Source organism: Oryctolagus cuniculus, chromosome 4 (assembly GCF_051225735.1).
Source record: "Oryctolagus cuniculus isolate XC-2025 breed Fujian yellow rabbit chromosome 4, ASM5122573v1, whole genome shotgun sequence".
Taxonomy (NCBI): domain Eukaryota; kingdom Metazoa; phylum Chordata; class Mammalia; order Lagomorpha; family Leporidae; genus Oryctolagus; species Oryctolagus cuniculus.
This window is the reverse complement of record NC_142870.1, coordinates 120,897,394-120,923,821: the sequence shown is the minus strand read 5'-3', so window position 1 is coordinate 120,923,821 and position 26,428 is coordinate 120,897,394. Positions and strand designations below refer to the sequence as shown.

The following is a 26,428-nucleotide window of genomic DNA, read 5'->3' as shown; positions in this document are numbered from 1 at the left end:
TAAATGAGCGGTGCTGGGTGTGGGACAGCTGTGCAGCAGGATGGGAAAATGCTTGCCTTGCAGGTGTAATTTTTCCCTGGCTCCGCGGCCCCAGGGCTCCTGGAAATTGGGTGCGTGCACTTCTGACTTTAAGGGTGAGGATGGTAACTGCGTTTTTACAAGAAATTGGCTTGGCTTCTCTGGGAGCCCTTGGCTGGCGAGCCCACTGGTTAGTGTCCCTGGAGAAACTACCTGTTAAATTAACGCATTCATTTTAATCCCAGCTGTTGGAAGTTTACCATGGCCATGAACAGACATAGAATCTTTCCATTATAGCCACTGTGATGTCTTGTATGTACCTTGTGATAGAAAAAACATCCTTTTCCTCTGTACTGCCTGAGAAAAATACCTCCTTAACCTCCCTGGACCTGACACAGGACTTCCTCTCCACGGCCTTTCCACATTCCAAGAAAGTGCAGTAATTGCCCATACAAGTCTGTGCAAAGTTAGGCTTTGTCATGGTGACAAAAGTTAGGAAGGGAAACATTCAGGAAGAGAAACATTCACTTGTTACCCCCTGTGGTTCTCAGGGCAGCAGTTACTCCTGTGTCCCTGTGGGTCCTCACTCTGGTGAGGGGAGGTGGGAATACAGGCGGCCTCTCCTCCCGGACCTTAAAGGCAACGACTTCCCTGAGAGACCCCTGCCAGCCCCTCACCACACACACACACACACACACACACACACACCTCTTCTCTTGTTATTGTGAAGAAAGGACTCTTTCCTTTTTTGGTCAGTCTTCCTCACCTACTGAACCGTTAGCATGTTTGGATTTCTTCCTCCCACCCCACCCCACTCCGGATGTTTCTTCCACAGGTTCCGTAGCTTTTTTTTTTTTTTTTTAAAAGATTTATATATTGGGGCCAGCACTGTGGTGCAGTGGGTTACCACCCTGGCCTGAAGCACCAGCATCCCATGTGGATGCCGGTCCAAGACCTGGCTGCTCCACTTCTGATCAGGCTCTCTGCTGTGGCCTGGGAAGGCAGTGGAAGATGGCCCAAGTCCTTGGGCCCCTGCACCTGCATGGAAGACCTGGAGGAAGCTCCTGGCTCCTGGCTCCTGGCTTCGGATCAGAACAGCTCCAGCTATTGCGGCCATTGGGGAGTGAACCAGCAGATGGAAGGCCTCTCTCTCTCTCATTCTCTCTCTCTCTCTCTCTCTTTCTGTTTAACTTTCAAATTGAATAATTTTATTTGAAAGGCAGAGTTACTGAGAGGCTGAGGCAGAGAGAGAGAGAGAGAGAGAGAGAGGCCTTCCATCTGCTGGTTCACTCCCCAGATGGCCACAATGATTGGAGCTGCGCCAATCCAAAGCCAGGAGCCAGGAGCTTCTCCAGGGTCTTCCATGCAGGGATCTGGGCCATCCTCCACTGCCTTCCCACACCACAGCAGAGAGCTGGATCGGAAGTGGAGCAGCCGGTACTCGAACTGGCACCTGTATGGGATGCCAGCACTGCAAGTGGCACCTTTACCCTCTACACCACAGTGCCAACCCTGTTCCATGGCTTTAAAGCAAGTCTGTGAATAGGAAAATGGGGGCAGTTAATATCAAACTTTCCCATATTTGAGTTTGTGTCTGAATGAAACTGCTAGTCTACATTGGTTTAAAATGTGTGTTTCAGACTTCAGTTACCTGTGAAATCACCTTAGCATTTAAGGTAGAGAAATAAGAGTGGGCTACCATACTACCATGTCTGCCACCTGGTCACGATAAGCTTGGTGGATTTTTAAAAATTTATTATTTTTTTAATATAAAGAAAACAGGTTTAATGTAGTTCAATACAGATTTCTAAGACTATAGTGATACTTTCCTTCCTTGAGCGTGGCGGTTTTGTTTTGGGTCACAATATGAAGTTTAATTCTCACTATGGAGTGCTGTCAGAAAAGTTTGAAAACCACTGATTTAAAAAAAAAGGACGGGAGATTGTACAATGATGAGTGCAGAAAATCTGAGGCTAGCGAAGGAGCCGTGTAGAAGACAAGGCCTGTCTTGAGGGCATTGTTAAAGCACATGTGTTTTTTGCTGTTCTTTAAAATGGTGTGTATAAATACACCTAGGAGGCTGTCATGCATACCAGGAGGAGGGGGAGAGCAGATGAAGGGGTAGTTTTTCTTCATCAAGAGAACTTCTCCGCCCCCTCCACCTTAGGGCTTTTGCGCTTGATGTTAACTGTGCTTGCCATCTCTGCCTTGCAGATCAGCTCACCTCTTGCCAGCTCAGAGAGGTTGCTTCTGGCCTGGTAAAGTACCAGCACTCCACCCCAGACCAGGACTCCTGTGTGTTGTCTTCCTAGTGCTTGTCACCCCCTGACATTGGCTTGCGCCATTCTCCTTGTTTGCGGTCTTTCTGAAATTGAGGTGAAGGGATCTTGCCTGTCTTTTCATTGCTACAGTCTAGTGCCTGGAAAGTAGTAGACTTTCAGATGTGTGGGGAAGGGAGGAAAGAGGAGCAAGGGAGAGAGGGAGTTTTGTAAGTCGCACACGCCCCATTTTCAATCTGGCCCCCTTGTTTTATAGTTGAGAAAACAGGTCCAGGAAGGGTAAGTGATTTGCCCAAGAGCTCAGTGAAAAAGCAATGGAAAGGGTTTTGACCTTGCTTCTGGCACAAGAACATGTGTTTTTCTCTCTTTAGTGGTAAAACAACTTGAAGTGAGAAGTAGGAGCGCCCACTTTCCTGAAATAACAAAGGATTTCCTGATGACCGGTTCCTTAGGATGAAGCAGAGAGGCACTGGGGCGGGATTGAAATCCCAGGACTGCCTCTGCTCACGGGCAGCTTTGTTTTGTTTTCCATAGCACAGCGCTGAGTTCCGCGGAGCACGGGGCCCACTCTTCCTCACCACTGCCATGTCACTCTCCAAAGGAAGACTGAGGCCTCAACCGTGTCAGATGTCAGCTGGCCCTAATCCAGGCAGAGTGAGGCAAAGATTGAAAATCCACAGTGAGTGGGTGGGATTTAAAACCTCAGGCCAGGCCAGCGCCGGGCTCAATAGGCTAATCCTCCGCCTGCGGCGCCGGCACACCGGGTTCTAGTCCTGGTCGGGGAACTGGATTCTGTCCCGGTTGCCCCTCTTCCAGGCCAGCTCTCTACTATGGCCCGGGAGTGCAGTAGAGGATGGCCCAAGTGCCCGGGAGTGCAGTGGAGGATGGCCCAAGTGCTTGGGTCCTGCACCCCATGGGAGACCAGGAGAAGCACCTGGCTCCTGCCTTTGGATCAGTGCGGTGCGCAAGCCGTGGTGGCCATTGGAGGGTGAACCAACGGCAAAGGCAAAGGAAGACCTTTCTCTCTGTCTCTCTCTCTCTCTCACTGTCCACTCTGCCTGTCAATAAATAAATAAATAAATAAACCTCAGGCCAACCTCTACCTTGTGATGAGTTTGAGCAACTTAATCTCTCCTTTGGAGCCCAGATGCTGTCTGGAACTGTCAGAGCTCAGAGGGGACCCGAGGAGCCCTGAAGCACACACTCTGGTGACTCCATTCCATGCTGCCTTCTCTGGGGGCACCGTGACAGGCCTGTGTCACCCCAGGTGGCCCAACCCCCAGAGCAGCAGGTCTGTGCAACTCACAGTAACTCACATTGTGCCTGGCACAAATGCTTGGCTTATGCAGAGAGGGTGAGAGGTTCCACCCACTAAGCCAGACTACTGCCAGAGACACCCTCCTCCAGGTGGGTGGCCCTGCTCCTGGGCATCCTGCCCTGTCCAGTGTCCCTGTGAACAGTCCTGCTCACGGGCCATCCACAGAGGGAAGAAAGATTCTGCATATCAGGGCCTTTGATGTCTTTGTTCAGACGCAATTCCTACCTCCTTGCTTACTCAGACTCTGGTGAGCTGGCTTGGATTGTCTTGGGGAAAACCAGGAGCTTCTGTTCAAGTTTCCCTGTTTGGCCCCCAACAGTAGACTTTCTCTTCTCTTCTGCTTCTCTAAGACCTTGGTGTTTCCCTGCATCACAATCCCTCCTGTTCCTGGGACTTCTTTAAGTAGAATTGGAGAACTCCCTGCCTCAGTGTCCTCCTTTTCCTAAGTGGAATACTGTTTCACCTCTTTTTCTCCATGGTTTTTCTTTTAATTAAATTGAAATATTTTTTAAATTTATTTGAAAGGCAGAGTTACAGAGAGAGAGAGAGAGAGAGAGAGAGAGAGAGACAGACCAGGGAAAGGTCTTCTATCCGTTGGTTCAGTCCCCAAATGGTCTCAACACAGGGGCTGTGTCAGACTGAAGCCAGGAGCTTCTTCCAGGTCTCCCATGTGGATGCAGGAGCCCAAGCACTCGGGCCATCTTCTGCTGCTTTCCCAGGTGCATTAGCAGGGAGCTGGATCGGAAGTGGAGCATTCCCTGCTGCCTTCTCAAAGAACTGGTGCTCATATGGGATGTCGGCTTTTGCAAGAAGCTGCTTAACTTACAATGCCATGTCACAGGCTCTGCATGGTTTTTCTGAGGGCTCTTCTTCTGCTCCTCCATGCTTAGCCTATTCTGTCAGTCTCTGGGAACTCAGTCCCTTTTTTTCTCTTTGTGACTCTTTTCTTTAAATATAGTTGCATTGAAGTATAATTGGCATACTATCAACTGAAATCAATTATATTTTGATAAGTTTTGACTAATGTGAGTCATATGTATGGCATATGCATGAATTTTGAGATGCCCGTGAAACCATCACCTAAATGCAGATAATGAACATACCCAGCACCCCCAAAAGTATTCTCACATCCCTTTGTTATGCCCCCATCTTGCCTCTGCTCAATCATTGATCTGGTTTTTATACTGTAGATTATCTTACACTCTCTAAAATTAACATGGAGTAGAGTCATACAGTATATATTCATTTTTGTCTGACTTCTTTCATTCAACAGGTGATTATTTTGAGAGTTACTACGCATGTTATGATATTGATCTTGTCCTTTCAGTGGTGGAGTAGCCTTCCATTTCATGGATATACCTTATTCACTGGCTGATGGATGCTTGGATTGTTTCTAGATGAGGGCCATAACAAATAAAAGCACTATGAACATTCACCAAGCCTTTGCGTGGAAGTACCCACTTCATTTCTCTTGGGTAAATATCTAGGAGTAGGGCAGCAGCATCCTGTGGCAGGTGTGTGTTTAGCTTCATAAGAAGCTGCCTCACTGTCTTCCAAAGAAGCCGTGCTTTCTGTTGCCATTGCCATGACTCTTAGTGCACGGACTAGAACCTCGGCCCCCCTCCCTTCTGTCTCTCTGTTCCCTCAGCATCTTTGGTGCTCTGCAGCATGTCTCCCTTCAGGTGACTGGAGTAGCTGTTCCCCTCCCTCTTAATGACCGCACTAGAGAAACAGCAATAGGATCACATGTTGTACCCAACCAAAGTCATTAAACCAGTTGTTTGAAAACAAAAAGAAATCATTTTAAAATTATAGATGAGTTCTGCTTGTAAACCTGACACATTTTAAGTGTTGTTTTATTATATTTTAGTGCCCCGGACAGGTGCATTTTCCTCACTTAATGAGAAGATGAGAATAATTTTAATTGACACGTTAATTGAAAGCAAATTCTCCTGATGAAGTTACTTCCAAAACGCTTGAAAATAATTTGTCTTTTTATTTGTTTATACTATTAGCGAGTAGCAAACTTTAAACTACCTACATTTCGTCCTAGAATGATACTAATTACAGGTTATTTTCCATGTATTATTCTGTAAGAATTACAGCCTGGTTACTCCTTCCCTGTCAACGGCAGCACTAAACAAGCTTGAATGGCTGAATAGTTTGTTTCCCTAGTTACTTGGGCTATGTTTAAATTACGTGAATTCCTGCTTTTATAGCCAGAATAAAGATGTCTTTAGTATTCCTGCAAAATATAGTGTGGTTTATAAGTTTAATAAGTTACGTGACCCGGCAGCCTAGGACGTGACATTGCAGACATTCTCTGTGCTACGCAGCTGTCACTTGTTCCTGGTAGAGGGCACACCGTGTGGTAGGTTTTTACTGAAACTAGAAATTTCCCAGGCTAAATGTATTCTGTACTACAGCCTTTTCCCTTCAAGTATCTTTACCAGAAGGAAGAGTTCTTTGCCTACTTTTCTAATGTAGGCTGATTTTTTTATTTTTCATTAGCATATACTCAAGATTTCTGAACAGAGATGGTTGGGCTTTTAAAAAAATAGGTTGCAGGTAAAACACAACTGAACAGTTTTCCAAATTTTAACAATAGCATATTTGTCCTGGGGCTATGTGTGTGTGTGTGTATGTGTGTGCGTGCAGTTAAGCTGCCATTGAAGGGTACATCATACTGTAGAACTGCCTTTTGAAATGTTGTAGTTGGATTAAAAGAAATCTTCACCTATTAGTTGGTTTACACATTATTATCCTTTTTTTTTTTTTTTTTTTAATTCATTTGAGAGGCAGAGAGACAAAGAAAGCTATCCAATCCCCTGGCATTCCCCAAATGCCCCAGTGGCTCCTGCTGGACCAGGTTGAAGCGGGGAGCTAATAACTCCATCTAGGTCTCCCACATGGATTACAGGGACCTAACTACTTGAGCTATCACCTGCTACCTCCCAGGGTACACATTAGCAGGAACCTAGAATCAGGGTAGAGTTGCAACTTGAGCCCAACCAATCCAGTATATGCCAGATGTTTGCCTCAACAGTCAGTGGACCTTTTAAACATCCCAAGAAGAAACTTCAGGGTGTACATCTGAAAGTCATATGTTGTCATCATGCACTTGTTGAGTTCTTTGAACATCTTACCACAAGCATCGTGTTGTCTTCCTCCTTCTCTTTCCGACTTTGCCTGTATCTTCAACTCTAGCTCCGTTGCTCTCTGGCATTCCCTAGTTCCTCACTCATTGGAAGCCCCAATAGTAGCTCAGTAGCAGGTCCACCACCTGCTGTCCACCTCATTGCCCATCACTGGGCTTCCCTGTGGCCCACCTCTTTGGGACTTAAGACCCCACCTTTGGGAAAGCTTGGCCAGATCATCTCAACTTTGAACAGGCTCTCTTTCTTTCAAACATCTTACTCCATGTTTACTTGTACATGCATTTTAAAAGGCTTTCAGAAAACTGAACAAGGCAGTTACAATTCCATTTCTGTTTTAGAAATGAGAAAACTGAGCCCAGCAAGGTTCAGGGTCTTGCCTACAGTCTCCTGCCTGACAGAGGTCTGCCTCTGCTTCCAGCTTCCTTGGGGGACATCACAAGCATTCGTTGGCTTGTATTCTCAGTTACCTGCCCATGGGTGATCTCTGTTCTTTGAAGCTGTGTGCAGTCCCTTGTCCCTGTCAAACACCTGTACACACATACTACAGTCACATTCCCTTGAGAACCTGGGTCAAACTGCTTAATACATTTTGTACCAGCCTTTCTGTTTAGTTCTTTAACTCACTCAAAGCTTTTACACTGTTAACTTTCTTATTAGTGCCCATAATAGTAATTTCAGGTGCTTTCTTAAAAGTTTATCTAGGGGCTGCCGTGGTGGCATGGCCGGTAAAGCTGCTGCCTGAGGTGCCGGCATCCCATATGGGCACTGGTTCAAGTCCATACTGTTCCACTTCCAATCCAGCTCTCTGCTATGGCCTGGAAAGCAGTAGAAGATGGCCCAAGTCCTTGGGCCCCTGCACCCATGTGGGAGACCCAGAAGAAGCTCCTGGCTCCTGGCTTCAGATCGGCCCAGCTCCAGCCATTGTGTCCATTTGGGGAGTGAACCAGAGAATGGAAGACCTTTTTCTCTGTCTCTCCCTCTCACTGTCTGTAACTCTACTTCTCAAATAAATAAATAAAATCTTAAAAAAGAAAAAGCTTATCTAAACATGATGGCATTGCATTTGCATGGAAAAACAGAAATGTGTTTATGCTCCTGGACCTCTTCCCCTGAAGAAATGAATGATGTTGTTTTCTTATTTTCAAAGTGGTCTTACCAAACAGTCTTTTCCAAATGCCTTTTCTTCCCTGCTTTGTGCCACTTGAGCTGTGAGGACAGGTGACACTTTTTCCTGTCATTTCCTGGGAGTCTCTTCTGTGCCCAACTTCTGTGGACAGGAGTATTTCCCATGGAAAAGCAGTAGGATTTCAGAGAGAGAAAGCATCTGGGAAGTCACGATCAAACCTTCCCTGTGCTCTAACGAGGAAGCCTGCGCTGCTCCCTCTGCCCAGGCCTGCCCCAGCCTGCCCCCGTGCCAGGCCCCGAATCCCACTCAATTCCCACTTTTAGTGAACTCTGCCCTTCTTGGCTGGTGGTGCCACTTTTTTTTTTTCTTTGTTTTAATAACAGGTGTTTCCAAAACCAAGTTCGGAGGACAGCTCCAATCTCAGCATTTAAGATCTTCCAAAACAGGGAAGTAGATTCTAATTTTCATCCCTTGATAGGAAAATTTTCATTTACTGTTTCTTCTTTTTTCTTTGTTCGAAATGGACGCTGTCAGGAACGGTTGAGAAAATCGCTTTCTTCTCTTCCTTCCTTGGGGCTTCAGCTCATCACTGTGCATATTTCTACCAGCAGAGCAGGGCTCCCTGGCCTGGCATTTCTCTCCCCCGTGGCGCCTTTCCTTTTCCAGCTGTCAGCACCTTGGCTGAGCTGGACAGCCCCCTCCTTTCTCAGCATTGGGCAACTCAACAGGGGCTTAGGGACGACTGAGACTGGACTTTGCAAGGAACCCAAAAGTTGCAGGGGGCAGAGGAGGGAGCACAGAGGGTTCGAGTCACCTCTCTGCTTGTCGCCTCCATTTACAAAAGCCCATCACGACACTCAGGGTTGGGGGGTCCTGGAATCAGAGCAGGGGAAGAGAATGTCCCTGTGTGGCTCCTCCCACAAGTGCAGGCTTACTGTGTTCCTTCCAGAGTGTTAACTGGATATTTTGTTGTACCCCAAGAAAAATAGCAAAAGCAAAGAAGGACTAGAAGCCAAGTATTTGTGGGGTTCATGAAATAGTCTAAATTCGGACACACCTAGCATGTTTAGAATACGGCTGGAAGTGAGGAATAGAAAAGGAAACGTAAAGACAAGGAGATGTGTTTGGGTGTTTTTTCGCCTGTGGGATGTTTCTGGGGTTCCCAGTTCCATTTGTAGGGTTCAGCCCTTACTAATTCTTCTTGTCGGGTCTGGGGTGGCTTAGCTGTTACTCTCCCTTCAAGTTGTTTCAGATACTCGCGGCTCATTGGGTTTTTTGCTTTGCTTTGCTTTGCTTTGGGCTGCTACTTCCCTTTTGTGAATAATTGCCATTTTCTGTATATATTTGTTGTAATTTTGTCAAGAATATTTTATCACCAGTCTTTAACACCTGTCATTATCTTCTAGTTCATGCATACACTTCACCTAATTTTAGTCTCTCCACCTGACCTGGTTTTCAATACTTGTATCAGTGTAGGTTATTCCTATTTTTTTCTAGTGTGGTGATATTTTCTTCATCAAATATCAGTAATTCAAAAAGATGAAGGCTTAGGCTAGGAAATACCCAGGTGCCAGGATTGAGCTCCACCAGTGTTTGTACAGCCCAGGTTTATAGTTCTTTTAAAGTCCTGTAAACCTATTTTTTATTTACATCTGATAGGAGGTTATAAGAAAGCAAAACTTACTGGAAGCTACAGGGGTATCAATTCTGTTCAACCTAGGGGTGGGCATTGTGGCATAGCAGGTAAAGCCGCTGCCTGTGATGCCCTGGCATCCCTTGTGGGCACTGGTTTGTGCTCTGGCTGCTCCACTTCCAATCCAGCTCCCTGCTAATGGCCTGGGAAAGCAATGGAAGATGGCCCAAGTCCTTGGGCCCCTGTACCCACATGGGAGACCCAGATGAAGCTCCTGGTTCCTGGCTTCAGCCTGGCCATTGTGGCCACCTAGGGAGTAAACCAGCGGATGGAAGAACTCTTCCCCTCCCTCTCTCTCCCCTTCTGTAAATCTGTAAGTCAAATAAAGAAATAAATGCATCTTTAAATTTTTTTTCCTTCAACCTAGTTGTGTATATCAAATTTCCTAATAATTGCAACTTGTATCTGCACATTTTACTGATACCCATGCATCTGCACCCAAAGAGCTTATATTTATTTGTAACTGAATGCCCTTTTTGGTACATCCATCATCAGCAATATCACATTCATCTTTTTCTTTCTTCCATCCCTCAAAGCCCCTTAGTATTTATGGTTCATGACAGGGACTGTGAATCTTTCTTCCTTGAGACATTAGCATGATACACCAAAAAAAAGAGAAAGCTTCCATTTTTATGGATTACAAGAAGCAGCATATTAGTCAGCAGCTGATTTCTGCAAATTTGTCAATTCCAGAGGGTTTTATTGCCCATGTCCTAATAGGGATGATTGATCCCTCCAAAATGTCCTTGTAGAACTAAATGTCTTAGTTATTTATGGAGTTTTTTTTTTTTTTAACAAGATATTACAAAAAGCTGCAAAGTGTGGGTTGGGCCTCCTTCTCCAGATGGAGGGACAGTGATGCTGCATTATCCTCGGGTGGGTTCCTGGATGTTCAGAGCAGAGCACCCGGCCTCCAGTGAGTGCCTCCTGCATAGGCCTCAGCTGAGCAGAGCACTGCCGCCCCTCTGCAGAGCGTACCCACTGCTTCCTCCTCTAGAGTCCCGCCTGCCTGCTCATGAGCCCGAGTGTTTGCCCTTCTGTGTGTACACGGGACCAGCTGAGTCCCTAGGAAAGCGTCTCTTCTAGTGCTGGGCACCTCTGGTGGCCAGGCCCTTTCCTGCTCTGAGGATGCAGAGAGGAAGCCAGGCCCCCTCCCTGGCCGGCCGGTGGTGGTCAGGGTGCACTTGCTCACCACTGGTCTGTGCGCGTGCCTGGACAAAACCAAGGTAAGTCACGGCAGCCGCTGAACTCCTGTAACTTGACGCTGCTTTCTTCTTGGTTTGCCTTATATGGAGAGAAATTTGCTGTCTGGGAAAGTTTAAAGGGATTGAAATAATTTCCTCATAATTCCTAAGATCTCCGGCAGTGTTACAAATTTAGATTTGAGATCACAACATTATAAAATAAAGCAAAAACAGAGAGGTTGCTATGTCATAAAATGCCTGGGATATTTTTAATGTCAAGCTCAGCAGCGTAAAAGCTCGTACCCTTTTTACTCACCCAAAGGAAGAATAGTGTTAAATTTATTTCCAAAATAAGAAGGGGCTAACCCTCTGGGAGACTGGTGCAGTATCTTCTTAGAAAAGAACTGAGAGGCTTAATCTACACTCTTCTAAAAATAACGTGTTTTCAAATAGTTTCAAAACCAATTTAGTCTGCCTGTGTTTCTGTTCGTGGCACCAGTAGCTAAAAGCTATCCTACTTAGGAATATTGCAGACAGTTTTTTTCCCTTTGTGCACTGTTATGTAATTTTGGGTCCATTTTGACCTTGTCTGACACTTGATGAGCAACTACATCGCACATGCTCTGTCCTTTGTGTTTTTCGCTTCAAAATCAGTTCTGTGGGGAATAAGAGAATGGAGCACTGGGATTTTATTTTTGAACACTTAAGTTATATAACCAGTGATCTGAGTCCTGTCTGGCCCACAGTGGCCCCATAGTCTGACCCAAATAGCCCTTAAAATAAGATCTCATTCTAGAAGGACAACTTTAGGCAGCATCAATTTTAAAACCTTTGGGACCCCTGCTCTGCTATGATGTAGTGATTTAAATGTTAGCTTTATTTTCCTTGAGTTTCATACAGAGACTCTCAGAGTTAACGTACCATTGTTGTGCCTGTAGTGACACATGAAAACCCCCTGTAGAAGTCCCACTGTGCGAGAAGCTGCATCGGAGCTCTGCCTCATTAGTAAACAGTCACCCTGGGAGTCAGTATATGAGAGCTGGAAGGGACTCCCGAGCAAGGGTGGCAAACTCACAAGCTTTTGTCGCCATGCCAGAGCAGAGTCAGCATTCTGATAGGGGGAAGTCCATGACCCGGCAGTGGATGAGAACCATCGTGGCTGTTAAACATTGGCAAGTAACTTTAAATGCATGCAGACATTTGTGGGGCTAACTGGTCTGTGGTTGAAAAGACAGCTTTTAGGGTACTAGGTTCCCAGCGCACACCTCACCCGACCTCCAGTCACCTTACAGATGAGGAAGCTGAGACCCAGAGAGGTGAAGCGCCTCTCCTGAAGTGGGGGTGAGGTGGAGCAAGGCGGGGTTGGTGACATTCTGGAAGGGAGCGCTCTTCGGGCGGAAAACCCACCAGAGTGTTGTTCCTGTTCATTGACAGCAGGGTAGCTTTTTTTTCCCTTTCCATCAGTGCTTAAAATAATTAAAAATAATAACATCCAGGGGAAAACACAAGAGGTACTGCACACCTATCTCTCTTTCATTGATTTTTTTATACACATCCCATTAGCATTTACTTTTCTCTTTCATCTTCAAAGCAGTTCAAAAGCTAATTTATCATTTGGACTCGGGGAAGTGTATCATGACTTATTTTTCATTATTTATGAGTAATGAAAAGGGAAGCACTCTTTAAGACCAGGTTATCTTAATGTAAACACACACACACACACAGAGACACACACACTGACTGCAGGAAATGTGTGTGGCCTCAGCCCTTTTGTCTACTGGAAGCTTGTCTGAGAGCATTTAATTCCAAAAGTGGTGGTAATGAGTTTTGACAAAATTGCTGTTACTCAGAGTCCAATAAAACTTCATTGCTGCATTGTATTGAGATTTTATTTCATTGCCCCATTACTGCAAAATATTGAGGAGGGCCCATTGAAAGTATGGAGTTTGGGACTTTTTTCCTGCCTAGAGCCTACTGGCTTTAAGTTAAAAAGTCATCATAGATTTCAAGTAAGCCGTTCAAGTTTGGGATATTTATTCGCTTTTCTTTAGGAAAGTAGGAAGCATACCTCATATTAACGTTATTAAAAACGTTATTTTGGCATAGTTTTAGATTTATAGAAAAGTTACAAAGATAGTAAAGAAAGTTCCTGAATACTCTTCACCAGATTCCCTGAATGTTAAAATCTTACAGAACTATGGTACAGTTGTCAGCACTAAGACATGAATGTTGGCATGATACTGCTGCTTCAACTGCAGACTTTATTCAGATTTATGTTGAATCTTATTTTTAAAAAAAATTATTTATTTTGAAAGAGAGAGGGAGAGACATTCTATCTGCTTGTTATTCCCCAGATGGCCTCAATGGCTAGCGCTGGGCCAGCCTGAAGCCAGGAGCTTCTTTTAGGTCTCCCATGTGGGTGCAGAGACCCAAACACTTGCCCAGGCACATCCACACATAGCTGGATCAGAAGTGGAGCAGCCTAGACACAAACCAGTGCCCATGTGGGATGCCGGTGTCCCAGGCTGTGGCTTAACCCGCTGTGCCACAGTGCCAGCTCCTATGTTGGATTTTAAAGTTAATAAGTCTGTGTTAAACTGTTCAACAAGCCGGTGCCGCTGCTCAATAGGCTAATCCTCCGCCTGCGGTGCCAGCACACCGGGTTCTAGTCCTGGTCAGGGTGCCGGATTCTGTCCCAGTTGCTCCTCTTCCAGTCCATCTCTCTGCTGTGGCCCGGGAAGGCAGTGGAGGATGGCCCAGTGCTTGGGCCCTGCACCCACATGGGAGAACAGGAGAAGCACCTGGCTCCTGGCTTCGGATCAGTGCGGTGTGCCGGCCACAGCGGCCATTGGGGGGTGAACTAATGGAAAAAGGAAGATCTTTCTCTCTGTCTCTCTCACTGGCCATTCTGCCTGTCCAAAAAAAAAAAAAAAAAAAAAAAAAAAAGCTGTTCAACAAAAGTAATAAATAGTATATCCTTGTAGCTGTGACTTGAAATGGGCAGAGTTGGGTCCCTCCATATTTTGCATCACCTCTCCCCAAAGTCGTCTCAAGCAAGTGTGAAGTCTAAGTAAAAGCATGCTGGTGTATTTGCTTTGCAAATGCCTCTTGAAGAGGAGTCTGTAATCCCATCTCCCACCAGGCTGCCTTGCCTGGAACTCTGCAGCTGCCTGCTGGAGAAGACAAATGTTAGGAGGAGCGAGTCCAGAGAGGAACGCACCCTCCCTGCCTCCTCAGGCTTCACCTGTGCCGCAAGTTCCCAGGACCGGAAGTAAGCCCCGCCAGTCCACTGCCACCGGTGTCGCTGTTTGGAATGTTACCTGGCACCCCAACATCCAAGCCTTTGGGCAACAGCTTTGGCCTTTGGAATGGGTTTCTTGAACATTAAGTTTCTGGTGGGATTGGGAAGGCTGTGAGTGTGTAGGTGAAAGGTGTGGCAGAGGGGCCAGGGGACCGTTGACTGACAGATGGATAAACTGCCTGTGGAATGCTTGCTACCTGCTGTCAATGAAGTCTTGAGGATGTGTTGGGAGCTCTCTCTCGAAGAGCAGGAATGGTGGGGAAAGAGGTGTGAGACTCCAGCAGCGGGGGAACAGGTCAGGAAATCACCCCATTGGGATGTCCAGTGTTTGTTGACTGAGGGGATGACCCGGATTTCCAAAACCAAAGGACCAGTGGGCACGAGGCATCATTTTGTTGCCAAGAGAGGAGAGCCCCAACTCAGTGAATTCTCGGACAGAGGCTCTTCTAGTTCCTCACTCTCTGCCTTTGGATGTCCTGGTGGGGCTGACAGGATCGGGGGTTTCCTCCTGAGGATGCTTGGACTTCTTTTACTGATTACACGTTGAACGTTTTGTGGAGTATGGTAGCGCCAACTAAACATTTCTGTCTCCAGAACTCTGTTTTCTAGACCAGGAAGTTTTGAGTCCTGTGCTCTCTTGAGGTTCATCAGGTGCTGATTGAGGGCAGGGCACGCCGGCACCACAGCCTCCCTATGCTCAGGTTCTCCCTCCTAGAGCGGATGTGCATGTTTTTTGTGCCCAGCATGAGTTATCCTTCCTAATAACTCCCAGCCACCTGTTAGGCCCTCTTCCTGGTGGTGCGTGTTTTAGGTGGGAGGGCACTCATCGCTGGCCAGCTCGTGTCCTGGGAACCTCACCCCAGCTCCTCCTTGCCTGGCCCTGCTCCAGGTGAAAGAGCCCCCGGGGGACTTTTAAGTGTAGGACTCTGTGCCAGGTCCCGAGGGACAGTAGAGGCCCTTGCAGTGGTGACTGCTGCTAACTGCGTGACATAAAGTGTGGCCCTGACTTCTGCTGCCTGACTTGCCCTTGGTTTCTTCTGCTTCCAAGATAGCTGCTGCGCTGTCCACCTCCTGTTGATTTTTGGGTTGCAGTTGGTGCTGGTTGTATCACTTGCAAATCAGGGACCAGAGCAGTAACAGCAAGCAGTCTCTGACTCAGAACCCAAGTTGAGATCTGCAGAAGTGATGTTCAGGGTGTCATTAGTGGATCTTGCCACATCGACATCCTGCCCCAGGGAATCTTGTCCACATAATCCCTCCTTGACCCCCGCAGTCCCCACCCTGCCCATTTATGGGGTGGTAAGCCAAAGCAAGGGAAGGCAGCAATAACCTTGGGAAGGACGAAAGCCTAACTGACCTATGTAGGGATTCAGTCTCTGGATAGGGTAGTGTTGACACCTGGATACAAACACGGAGCCGACATAGTGCTTTCAGCTGAAGTTGCAGATGTACCCAGTACTCTGATTTTGTTCCAGACACATGCTCTTGACGCAGCTGAGACTTTGTACACAGACGTCATTATCTACAGGCTCTGGAATGGAGACAGCAGCCTCTTTATGTTTATTAAGGTAAACTGGCTAGCATTAGGATATAAATCTTGTATTTTAAATTATTTATTCCGTTGAGAGATACAAAGACCTCCCTTTTGCTGGTTCGCTCCCCAGATGTCTACGTCAGCCAGGACTGGGCTGGGACTGAAGCTGGGAGCTGGGAGCTCACACAGGTCTCCCATGTGGCTAGTAGGAACCCAACTACTTCAGGCATTACCTGCTGCCCCCGAGGTCTGCATTATTAAGAAGCTGGAATCGGGCTAGAGCTGAGAATTGAGCCCAGGCACTCCGATGTGGCATGTGGGCACCTTACCCCATGTTTTACCTCTAGGCCACAAGCATACCCTACAGCTTGTATTTTTAATGTGAAATAAATTTGTGGAAACTTTGTATTTTACGTGTAGCGAGTCCCTGAATTCTGAAGGGGTAAATGTTCTGAATCCATTTTGGAGCAAGAGTTAAAATATTTCAAAATTGCGTATATGAAGTTTTTCAACAAAGCATAGTTTGCAAGATGATGTCTGCCAACAATTTCCTTAATGTATGTCATTATCTTTTCTTCATAGCTTGAGTCAGACACTGAATGCCTAGTGTGTGTTAGGTGTGGAAGGTGGGAGGAGCTACAGCTGACAGGGAACTGTGATACCGCACAGCGTGCCTCCTGGAGCCAGCATGGGAGGCTGATGGAAGTCACAGGAACACTCAGGTGTGGCAGGCACTGCCTGAGAGAGCAGTGATGCCGTGAGGAGGTGCAGCAGTGAGCACTAAACCTGACCTGCAGTTACTTCCTGGGACAGGACCTGTCCGTGGCACAGGCCCGTCCACCTTCACCACTAGAAAATGGGCAGGAATGGTAAAACAGCTGGATCGGAAGTGGAGCAGCCAGGACCTGAACGGGCGCTCTGATATGAGATGCCAATGTTGCAAACAGTTACAAACTACTGTGCCAAGTACTTAGCAGTTAGCCTCTCTGACCTTCATCACGCAGTAACTGGTTGTTTTACTTATACCTGTGGCCAAATCTGAGTATCTCCAGATACACAATACTCTCTTAGGCCTATGTGTTTCTATTTGAGGATTTTTTCATAAGCAAGACTTTTTCCTTTTAATTGAAAATTGATTTGGACATAAATGCGTGGCATTATGCTCTTCTTTCTGCTTTGAAGCCCCTACTACCACCTCTGTCCTTACTTCTAACAAGTTGTGTCTGTCCAGACCTTCAGGCTTCAATAAAAACTCACCCTCTATACTGGTGTGAAGACATCGTAATCATCCTCAGGTTTAGGGGAGGCCCAGAGAAGTTAAACGGGGCATTCAGAGTAGTCAGAATTCTGTTCTCTTTCTCTCTCTCTTAATTTTTATTTCTTCCTTAGAAAGAGAAAGAGAAAGCTCCTATATGCTGCTTCACTCCTCAAATGCCCACAGTGGCCTGGGCTTTGGTGGATGAAAGCCAGGATCCAAGAACTCATGCCCCACACCAATAACAGGAACCCAGTTACTTAAACCATCACCACTGCTTGCCAGGGTTTGCATTAGCAGGCAGCTGGAGTCAGAACTTGGAAGTGGGGATAAAACCCAGCCATTCCCCTATGTGCTGTGGGCACCTTAAACACAGGCTGAGTGCCTGCCCCATGAGATCCTGCCAGCTGGTCCTCGCAAATTGATGTCATGTATATGTAGAGTGAGACTGTGGGTCCTTAAGGTTACAGGCAGCCGGGGACGTGTGCAGCGAGCTCTGGGAGCCAGAGCTCCGGGAGTGCTCTCTTCCCAGAAATCTCGAGACTGCATTCAGCAGTGGCAGTGGCAAAGGGTCTTACAAAGAGACACTCGCTCGAAGGACCAGGAAGGGAGACAGAGTTGGGTGAGGAGAAGCCGAGGAGCTCAAGCTGCAGCTGCACCCACTTCCCTCTGGGATTTTTTGGGGGGGTCCATTTGTGTACTTATTCACTCAACAGTCATCTCTTTATTTTTTCAGTAGTTGCACTGGGCATGACTCTGGCAGAGACGAGTGAGCTGTGATCCCTGCCCCAACGGCATATTTATTTTGGTGAGGGAGATAGACGGCAAACACATTCCGCGGTTAGTGTTTAATGTCTGTAATAAGTGGACGAAAGAGAGACTCTGGATACTTTGGAGACCGACTTGGCCACCTGCGGAGCAGTGCTGGGGGGACGACAGCTGAGTGGAGACCCCAAGAATGGGATGGCTGGAGCCGTGCCAGCTGAGGGCCCTGGGGCAGAGAGAGTGTGCGAAGGTTCGAGGAATCTAAGGCCACAATACCCTCCTCGCTAGCACACACGTCCCTGGCCTCCCAGTGTGCACCTTATTAGTGGAACTTCCCATTGCTTCTCAAAGCCTTCTCGTACCCAATAAGACAATCCTGCAGTCTTCCTGAGGTAAATTAAAAAAAAATTATGCTGCAGGAAGTTTAATAATAGGCACAATTCCTGCAATGCTGTTTTCTTTTCCCCGGAGAGCTGGGGCAGGGTGGAGAATGGAGGCTTTTAGGGAATCAGTGGGAAGAAGCTCTTGGAGTTTGGGAGTGAATCCGTGTTAAACTCCTTGGGCTCCGAGAACTTACTGAATGTTTTGGTTCTGTCAGGTCTGCTGACTGCTGTGCGCCGAGGCTGTGTTAATGCAGAAGTCCCAGGCTTTGCCCCAGTGAGTTGCTCAGGATCTACCTGAACCTTAATGCTCACTAACCCAGGATGGGGCAGAGGGGTTGAAGTGCCAGGTACCAACAGGATCGGGGCCAGGACGTCGAACATTCGGATGCCAGCCACATGGGTGCATGCTCCAGCCTGGGACTTCCTTCTGGGATTCTCGGTGCTTTGCAGGCAGGTGCTGGAAGGTTAGAGGACACCCCTCCTGCCCCCATGCAGCTGATGTGTGATGATTGGATTGGGGAGCCTTGGTTAGGAGCCAAGGGACATACATTACTATGCAGAGCGTGACCAGTGAATTGTAATGAGCTGAAGTAAGGCTTAATTTTCTCTTCTATCCATCCACAATGAAAAGCTGTTGAATGTCAAATATGGTTTGCAACTTTGAAGTGAAAATGTTTCCTGCCACATGCCATGCAGTTGAGCAAGTCCACACCTGTTCATCTGGTCGTGGATTAGCAGAAAGAATGAAAGAGAAAAACTGTGTGCCTTTGAGCTAAGGTGTTTTCAATACTTATTACCCCGATGCCCTGCATGGCGCTCACTTTCTCTGCTGTTTTCCTTTCATCTTGATGCTGTAAGCAACGTGCCGCCTTCCCTATGGAACAGTGCAGGTCTCGTGGAAAGGGCTCAGTGACTCCAGTTCAGCTGACCAGATCTTCAGAAGAGCTGTTTACTACACAGGAAGCAAAGGCGGACGAATTCCCCGGCACAGTGGCATCTCCCAAGAATTTCCTTTACTCTTCCCCTTGAACCTGTGGCTTGTGTTCTTCAAGTTAGCCCCTAGAATAAGTGGGAAAGTAAGTGGCTTTATAGCTTCATGCTAGATCTGAGAGAAGTATTTACAAATCTCTATCCAGAACAAAACTGTGAAAGCTGGTTTTTAAAGATTTATTTACTTGAAGGTAGAGTTATAGAGAGAGAGAAAGAGATCTTCCACCCACTGGTTCACTCCCCAAATGGCCACAACAGCTGGGACTGGTTCAAGATGAAGCCAGGAGGCTGGAACTCCATCTGGGTCTGCTGTGTGGATGGCAGGGCCCAGCCACTTGGGCCAACTTGCATTGCTTTCCCAGGTGCATCAGCAGGAAGCTGGATCAGAAGAGGAGCAGCCAGGATTCTGACTGACTCTCATTTTGGATGCTAGTACTGCACGTGGTAGCTTAACCTGCACAATACTAGCCCCTTGTGAAAGCTTTAATACTAAGTCAAAGTAGCAAAGCTGACTTCTCCTGTCTGTGGCTTCTTTGCTTTTGTAGCCTGGAAACTGAACTGGTGCTGTTTTTGAATTAGAAAAAGATTTTGTGGTTTTTCTCCAAACACCTGTCTCCATTAATAAATAAATAAAATAAAAAGATTATAGGGAAAACTCAAAGTTCTGTAATAGTTAAAAAAAAATCACAAGTATTATTCATTTTATACACCTACCAATGACAATGTACTTAAAATGCCGTATCGGAACAGTTGTGCAACTTCTCAATTTGATAGCTTTTCTAAAAAGCATAACCAGCCTTCCATAAATGTAATGAAAGCTTTTTTCATATTAGAGGCATGTTATTGGGAGATGGAATGTTTCCTTCTCTCTCCGTAACTGCGCTGTGATTAAATATTGACTAAGAGCCAGGAGTTGACGGCCAGCGGCCTCGCCCTGGTGAATGCTGCTGTGTGGGGCTGAATATGAACACCAGGCTGGTACCCCGCAGGGCCCTGGCCTTCTTTGGGAAGTAGGGAGCAGGCGAGTTGTGTGAGTTATGCATGACGTATCCATTCAAGTGCTGCAATAGAAGGGTATAATTCGACACAAGTAATTCCTTAAAAAGCAGCTCCCATAGGGTCCAGAGAAAAATGTATTTCCCTAATCAATCTGAATAATAAAGAGGCTTTTAGAAATCTTAACAAAACATCCAGGCTGAAGGCTGCTGTTTGCAGAAACAAAAGAGCTGTCCATCATAGGGACAGCTTCTGCTTTCATAATGGCTGCTTGGTTTATGTGAAACAAATTGGTCGAAATCATCAGGTTTATTTCTGGGACACAAATATTTGGGAAATTTCAGCACATCTTCTGTGTCTTTGTCATATGTGCATTTCTTTTTCCAGAGTCTGACCGTTTAAAATATGCACTTGGTCATGTCTGTCTCTCTGAAAGGGAAAATTAGATGTTTTGCTTCCTTTCTGAAAGAAAATAATCATCATTGCATTCTTTGCTGTTAATAAGGCTTAATATAAGATCTAATTATTTTTATTCTAAGACTTTTAAACTCTGCAACAGATACCTGGAAGACTCACTCACCAGCTGTCCCTTTCTGTTTATAGACAAAATGAAGCCAAATCTGATTATTCTATGTAAGTCAGAAAGATTTCAGCATGGATCTCCTGTTTAGCAAATAAAGTCAGCTTTAAAGTCCGCTTTTTATTCCAGCAAAATTTTATGGACATTTCCTAACCTCTAAATTGGCTCGAACTCTCTTTTTATAACAGTCGTCTAAGCATCTGTATCACCCTCGTCAAGGTGTAGTGTAATTAAAAGATACTTCTCAGATGACTCAGGGTTAACCAGAAGGGGATCCCTGTGGATTTGAGTTGTCGCTAATCCCTCTAAGAGGCATTTGCATGCCTATGAAAGTTCTTTTCTTTCCCTTAAATGTCCATGAGTCTGTCTTCCCCAGGAAATGCGCTGAGAAATGCATTTGGTGCAGCTGACATGTGATGAGAAGCAATGGTCATAAATCATGCTTTAGTTCCTCACTTTCAGTCAGAAGCACAGAACTGACTCAGAGACGTCTGAGTTAAGTGTGCATGTGTGGGGGTGGGCGTCAGCAGAATTAACCCTCAGCTGGGCCAGTAACAGTGCGCAGACTCTTCTTTGGGGTCTTGGTGCACAAGAAAAAATACAGATAAGTGAATGATCCCTTTCTTTTGAAAAACCCCAAATTTTTGTAAAAACTAAAGGGAGCATTGAGGTCAGATTTTTTTAAAGATACATTTATTTGAGGGACTGGCATTGAAGCGCAGAGGGTAATGTTGCCATCTGTGACACCAGCATCCCATATGGGCACTTAGTCCCAGCTACTCCACTTCTGACCCAGCTGTCTGCTAATGCACCTGGGAAAGTAACAGAAGATGGCCCAAGTGCTTGGGCCCCTGCCACCCATGTGGGAGACCCCATTGGAGTTCCAGGTTCCTGGCTTCAGCGTGGCTCAGCTCTAGCTCTTGCAGCCATTTGGGAAGTGAACCAGAGGATGAAAAATCTCTGTGCCATTCTGCCTTTCAAATAAGTAAATCTTAGAGAGAGAGAGAGAGAGAGAGAGAGAGATCTACTTGCTGGTTCACTCCCAAATGACTGCAACAGGCAGGGCTGGACCAGGCCGAAGCCAGGAATCTGGAACTCAGCTGGGTCTCCCACCTGGAAGGCAGGGGTGCTTGGGCCATCTTCCGCTGCTTTCCCAGAAACATTAGCACGGAGCTGGATCGGAACAGGATAGGAAGTGAATCAGCCAGGACTCAAACCAGTGTTCATGTGGGATACTGACTTTCCAGGCAGAAGCTTTACCTGCTGTGCCACAGTGCCAGCCCCTTGAGGTAAGTTTTGAAGGAAAAAAACTTTCGGGCTGGCGCCATGGCTCACTAGGCTAATCCTCCGCCTGCGGCACCAGCACACCGGGTTCTAGTCCTGGTTGGGGTGCCGGATTCTGTCCCAGTTGCTCTTCTTCCAGTCCAGCTCTCTGCTGTGGCCTGGGAAGGCAGTGGAGGATGGCCCAAGTGCTTGGGCCCTGCACACGCATGGGAGACCAGGAGGAAGCACCTGGCTCCTGGCTTCAGATTGGCGCAGCACACCGGCCGTAGCAGCCACTTGGGGGTGAACCAATGGAAAAGGAAGATCTTTCTCTCTGTCTCTCTCTCTCTCTCTCTCTCACTAACTCTGCCTGTAAAAAAAAAAAAAAAAAAAAAAAAAGGAAAAAAACTCCCAAGCAGACACAGCCTGCAAAGGGAGTGTGGATAGGTGTGCGACTGACTAGCTTTGGTGTTGACTGCCGTAGAGAAGGCTTGTTGGGGATTGACTTTGGTTCTGATCCTGTACCAAGGAACACAGTGTGTATCCATTTTTTCAGTAAAACGATTGAGAGCAACAAGACCTAGGACGATGTAGTGACTTTCACGCAGCTAGGAAGTGGCTGAGTTAGAATTCCACATCCACAGTGCCATAGTTCAAGATCTATTGCAGAGTAGCTCTCTAGTGGTGTGATGTGGAGTGGGAACCTGTGCCTGCCCTCCTGTGCATTTTGCTGGGTTTTGGTTGTCTTTGTAAACATTAGATGCTGCTGAGTGATTTCCCTCTGCTTTTTCAATACTATTTACCCCCGCATATCTCACACACACCTGCTGAATCCCGTGTGTTCCTTCTCTGGATGAGGAGTGGTGGTCAGCCTTACCTGGGTCCTGCCCAGAGCCTGCTGCTGGGAAGCGCTCAGTGAGCTGAATGGATTCCTACTGAAATAATGAATCCCTTTGCTCACACACACACACATGTATGTTATATACATGTTATACATATATATGTGTATATGTTATGTATGTTATACATATATATATATATATGATTGGAGAACAAATCCAACAAACAGATTCTTAGCTTTTTTTTTCTTCTGGGAGAACTGCTTTTTGGTTTAACAGGGCTTTTGAAAATTCAGCCTAAGGGCTGACTTCTGTACTGAGAATACACACGTGGAGTCCCCCTTTTTGGCCATCTACTATGTTTGCACCAGTTCCCCTCTTCTGAGCCTGAATTTGGCCAGCCAGCACCAAACACCTGTCATAGTTTCAAAGAACCCTGACTTAGGCTTAGGTCGAAGGAATGAAGAAAGTTAACTGAGGCATGTTTACATTTTCTGATTGTGTGTGGCAACTAGAGTTACCATCCCAGAACGCTTTAAAATAATCTGATCGAGATGACTTTTGGCCCACTTTCAGTGGTGTTAGGTGTCAGCACAGTCCCTGCAGTCTGGAGACAGCCCTGACTTTGCTCCCAGTTAGCTGACCCCTGTTGAGTGTAACTGGAACATCTGTGAATTCTGTGCCCTTTTCAAGGAAGCACATTCTTAGATTACTGTCTTGGGGCAGACCTAAAAAAGATACTATTTGACACTATATTTTCAATTTTACTCTTTCCAGAAAAATAGCATACTGGTAAGAATCTACTGTAAATGCTTTTTCTAGAGACAAACTAAGCTTAATGGAAATGACAAGAGGTAGTCATTGCACTGAAAACAGTGGGTTCTGGGGCTGGGACCAACAGCTTCAGAATGACTTGCTGAATGTCAAGCAGTCTTCTCTTGTAAGACATTAAACACAAAGATATCACAGGTCCTGAGTGTGATTTCCTCCTGATTCATCCATACACTCTAGAACATTCCTATGATAGGTTTATTGCCCACAGGAATTTATTGGGGGTATCCTTCAAGGTGAACCATTTTCCATTGGCCTGTCTCAGGGTCAAGTTATCCACTTCCCTTTCTCAGTGAGTTTACCATAGTTCATTCATTCATCCAGAGTTTATAGAGAGTTTATCTGCTGTATAGTAGGCACTGAGCACACATGCTGGGGAAAAGAAAAACACCCCACATGTAAAATCTTCCTCTTAATGTGGGACACATGTATTAAACCTGTGAACCCTCCTCACCCCGTAAGAGTTAGGGTGCTTCAGAGCAACAGCATCACTAGAATGTGTGTGTGTGTGTGTGTGTGTATAGAGGAAGAAATTTATTTTAAGGAATTGGCTCATGCGGTTGTATGGGGCTGGCAAGTCTAGGTGGGCAGGCTTGGAAATTCCAGTGAGTGCTGTTGCTGTCTTGAGTCCAGAGGCCGTCTGGAAGCAGAGTTCATTCCTCTTCAGGGGACTCAGTCTTTGCTCTTGTCTTCAATTGATAGGATGAGACTGACCCACTTTCTAGAGATTAATCTGCTTTCCTCAAAGTTAACAGATGTAAATGTTAATCCACATCAGGAAAGTACCATCGCAGCCATGTCCAGCCTGCTATTTGACCAAAGCAACTGTGCATCTTGACCTAGCCAAGTTGATACATAAAGTTAACCATCACTTGTATTCCCTCCCTCATCTCCAAACCACTGTGTCCGTTCAGTGTTTAGTGGCTCTCGAATTTGAGCATGTGTCAAAATCTCCTGGAACATTTGCTAAACACAGATTGTTGCTCCCCACCACCTCCTGGCCCAGTGATTCAGGAGGTCTAGGGTGTGACGTTTCTGACACGTCCCAGATGATGCAAATGCTACTGGTCCAGAGACCACACTTGGAGAACCACTGGTCTGTTTAATCCAGGGTCTGTCCCCTAACTTCATGACTCAGAAACTGATCTTGTGATTCTAAGGACTGTTTTATTTCTGATAGGTGGCCCAAATCAACCAAGAGTACGGTGCTGTGTAAAATGTCAATCCAAATTGATTAATTTATAAAAGAACTAAAACCACCCCAGTAAGCAGAATAATCCTATCAGTGTTAGGTGGACCGTGTGCCCTGGGCAGCTCGATGGGATGCTACAGTCCAAAGGAGTTGGGGATCTGTTTGCTGCCATCGCTCCCACCACAGGGAGGGTCAGATGCTCATTGCCCACTGCCAAAGTCTGTTCTCTCTGGATTATGATGAGGACATTGCTTGGGGAATGGATGCTTGAAGTGGGGAGGCTCAACTTGGACTAATCTGAAGAATGCTTCTCTCTGCTCTGCAGACCTTACCCAGTGTAGGGCTCAAAGTCCACAGAGACTGGCAATGCTTTTAGCGTATCATTAAAAGTTAGTCTGTATAAAAACTTTTTGTTAGGTGTAACATACACTGTTTGTTTGAAAGGGGAGCTTGGGCAGCATGAGAATAAGTGAGCCTATATTCTTTCCAGGTTGGGTTTCCTTTCTTAGGTAGAATTTGAGTGAAGTTACAATCTCCCTATAAAACATTGTTTGCATCTTTATACATTGAGGGCACTTGACTTTGGAAAAACATTTGTACATATCATATTTTGAAAACTTCTTGTGTTCATTTAGAAGGCATTTTTTCCCACTAAGCTTTGGCTTTCTGACTGTGTGTGCTATTTGAAGGTTTTATATTAAGAACAAAGCTTCTAAATAAAAACCATTGAACCAAATTGTGTTACAAAAATATTTTGTATATATTATTGGTTTGGATCTTCTTTTTTAAGAATCTTTTTAAAAAATATTTATTTATTTGAAAGGCAAAATTAAAGAGAGAGAGAGAGGTGTTTTCCGTCTACTGGTTCACTCCCCAAATGACCACAACAGCCAGGGCTGGACCAGACTGAAGCCAGGAGTACAGGGACCCAAGGACTTGGGCCATCTTCTGTTGCCTTCCCAGGCACATGAGTAGGAAGCTGAATCGGAAGCAGATCAGCCCAGACTTGAACCAGTATAGTATGCCAGTGTCATAAGGGGTGGCTTCATCCTCTGTACCACATGCTACCCCAATTTTGGCCTTTTGAATAAAACTAGTTCTGAAAAATCAGAATGTGGGCTGAATCCACATTGACTCCACACCTTGCTTGCATTGAACAACAACTTCTTCTTCTTCTTCTTCTTCTTCTTCTTCTTCTTCTTCTTCTTCTTCTTCTTTTTTTTTTTTAAGATTTCTTTATTTATTTGAATGTCAGAGTTGAGAAGGAGAGGCAGAGAGAGAGAGGTCTTCCATCTGCTGGTTCACTCCCCAGTTGGCTGCAACAGCCAGAGCTGTACCAATCTGAAGCCAGGAGCCAGGAGCTACCTCTGTGTCTCCCACAGGGTGTAGGGACCCAAGGACTTGAGCCATCTTCTACTGCTTTCCCAGGCCCTAGCAGAGAGCTGGATTGGAAGTGGAGCAGCCGGGACTTGAACCAGTGCCCATATGGGATGCCGGCGCCTCAGGCGGCAGCTTTACCTGTTATGCCACACACCCCTGCATTCAACTTCTTGTGAAAGACAATTGAATAAACATCCTTAGACATGAGAATGTAGTGGCCTTGGAACTCCCACGACTTTATTGTCCTCAAGATGCTGGAAGAGGACAAGGAGGGCCAGTCTAGCACAATAACAAGTAGATTTGCATCAAACTCAGCTGTGTGGTATAAGGGAGGTGCATTCTC

General features: G+C 46.1%; 1 protein-coding gene across 7 annotated transcripts in view; it reads left to right on the top strand.

The window, feature by feature from the left end:
- SCHIP1 (schwannomin interacting protein 1) overlaps window positions 1-26,428 on the top strand; it is a 686,877-nt gene that overhangs the window by 545,544 nt on the left and 114,905 nt on the right. The window lies entirely within an intron of this gene.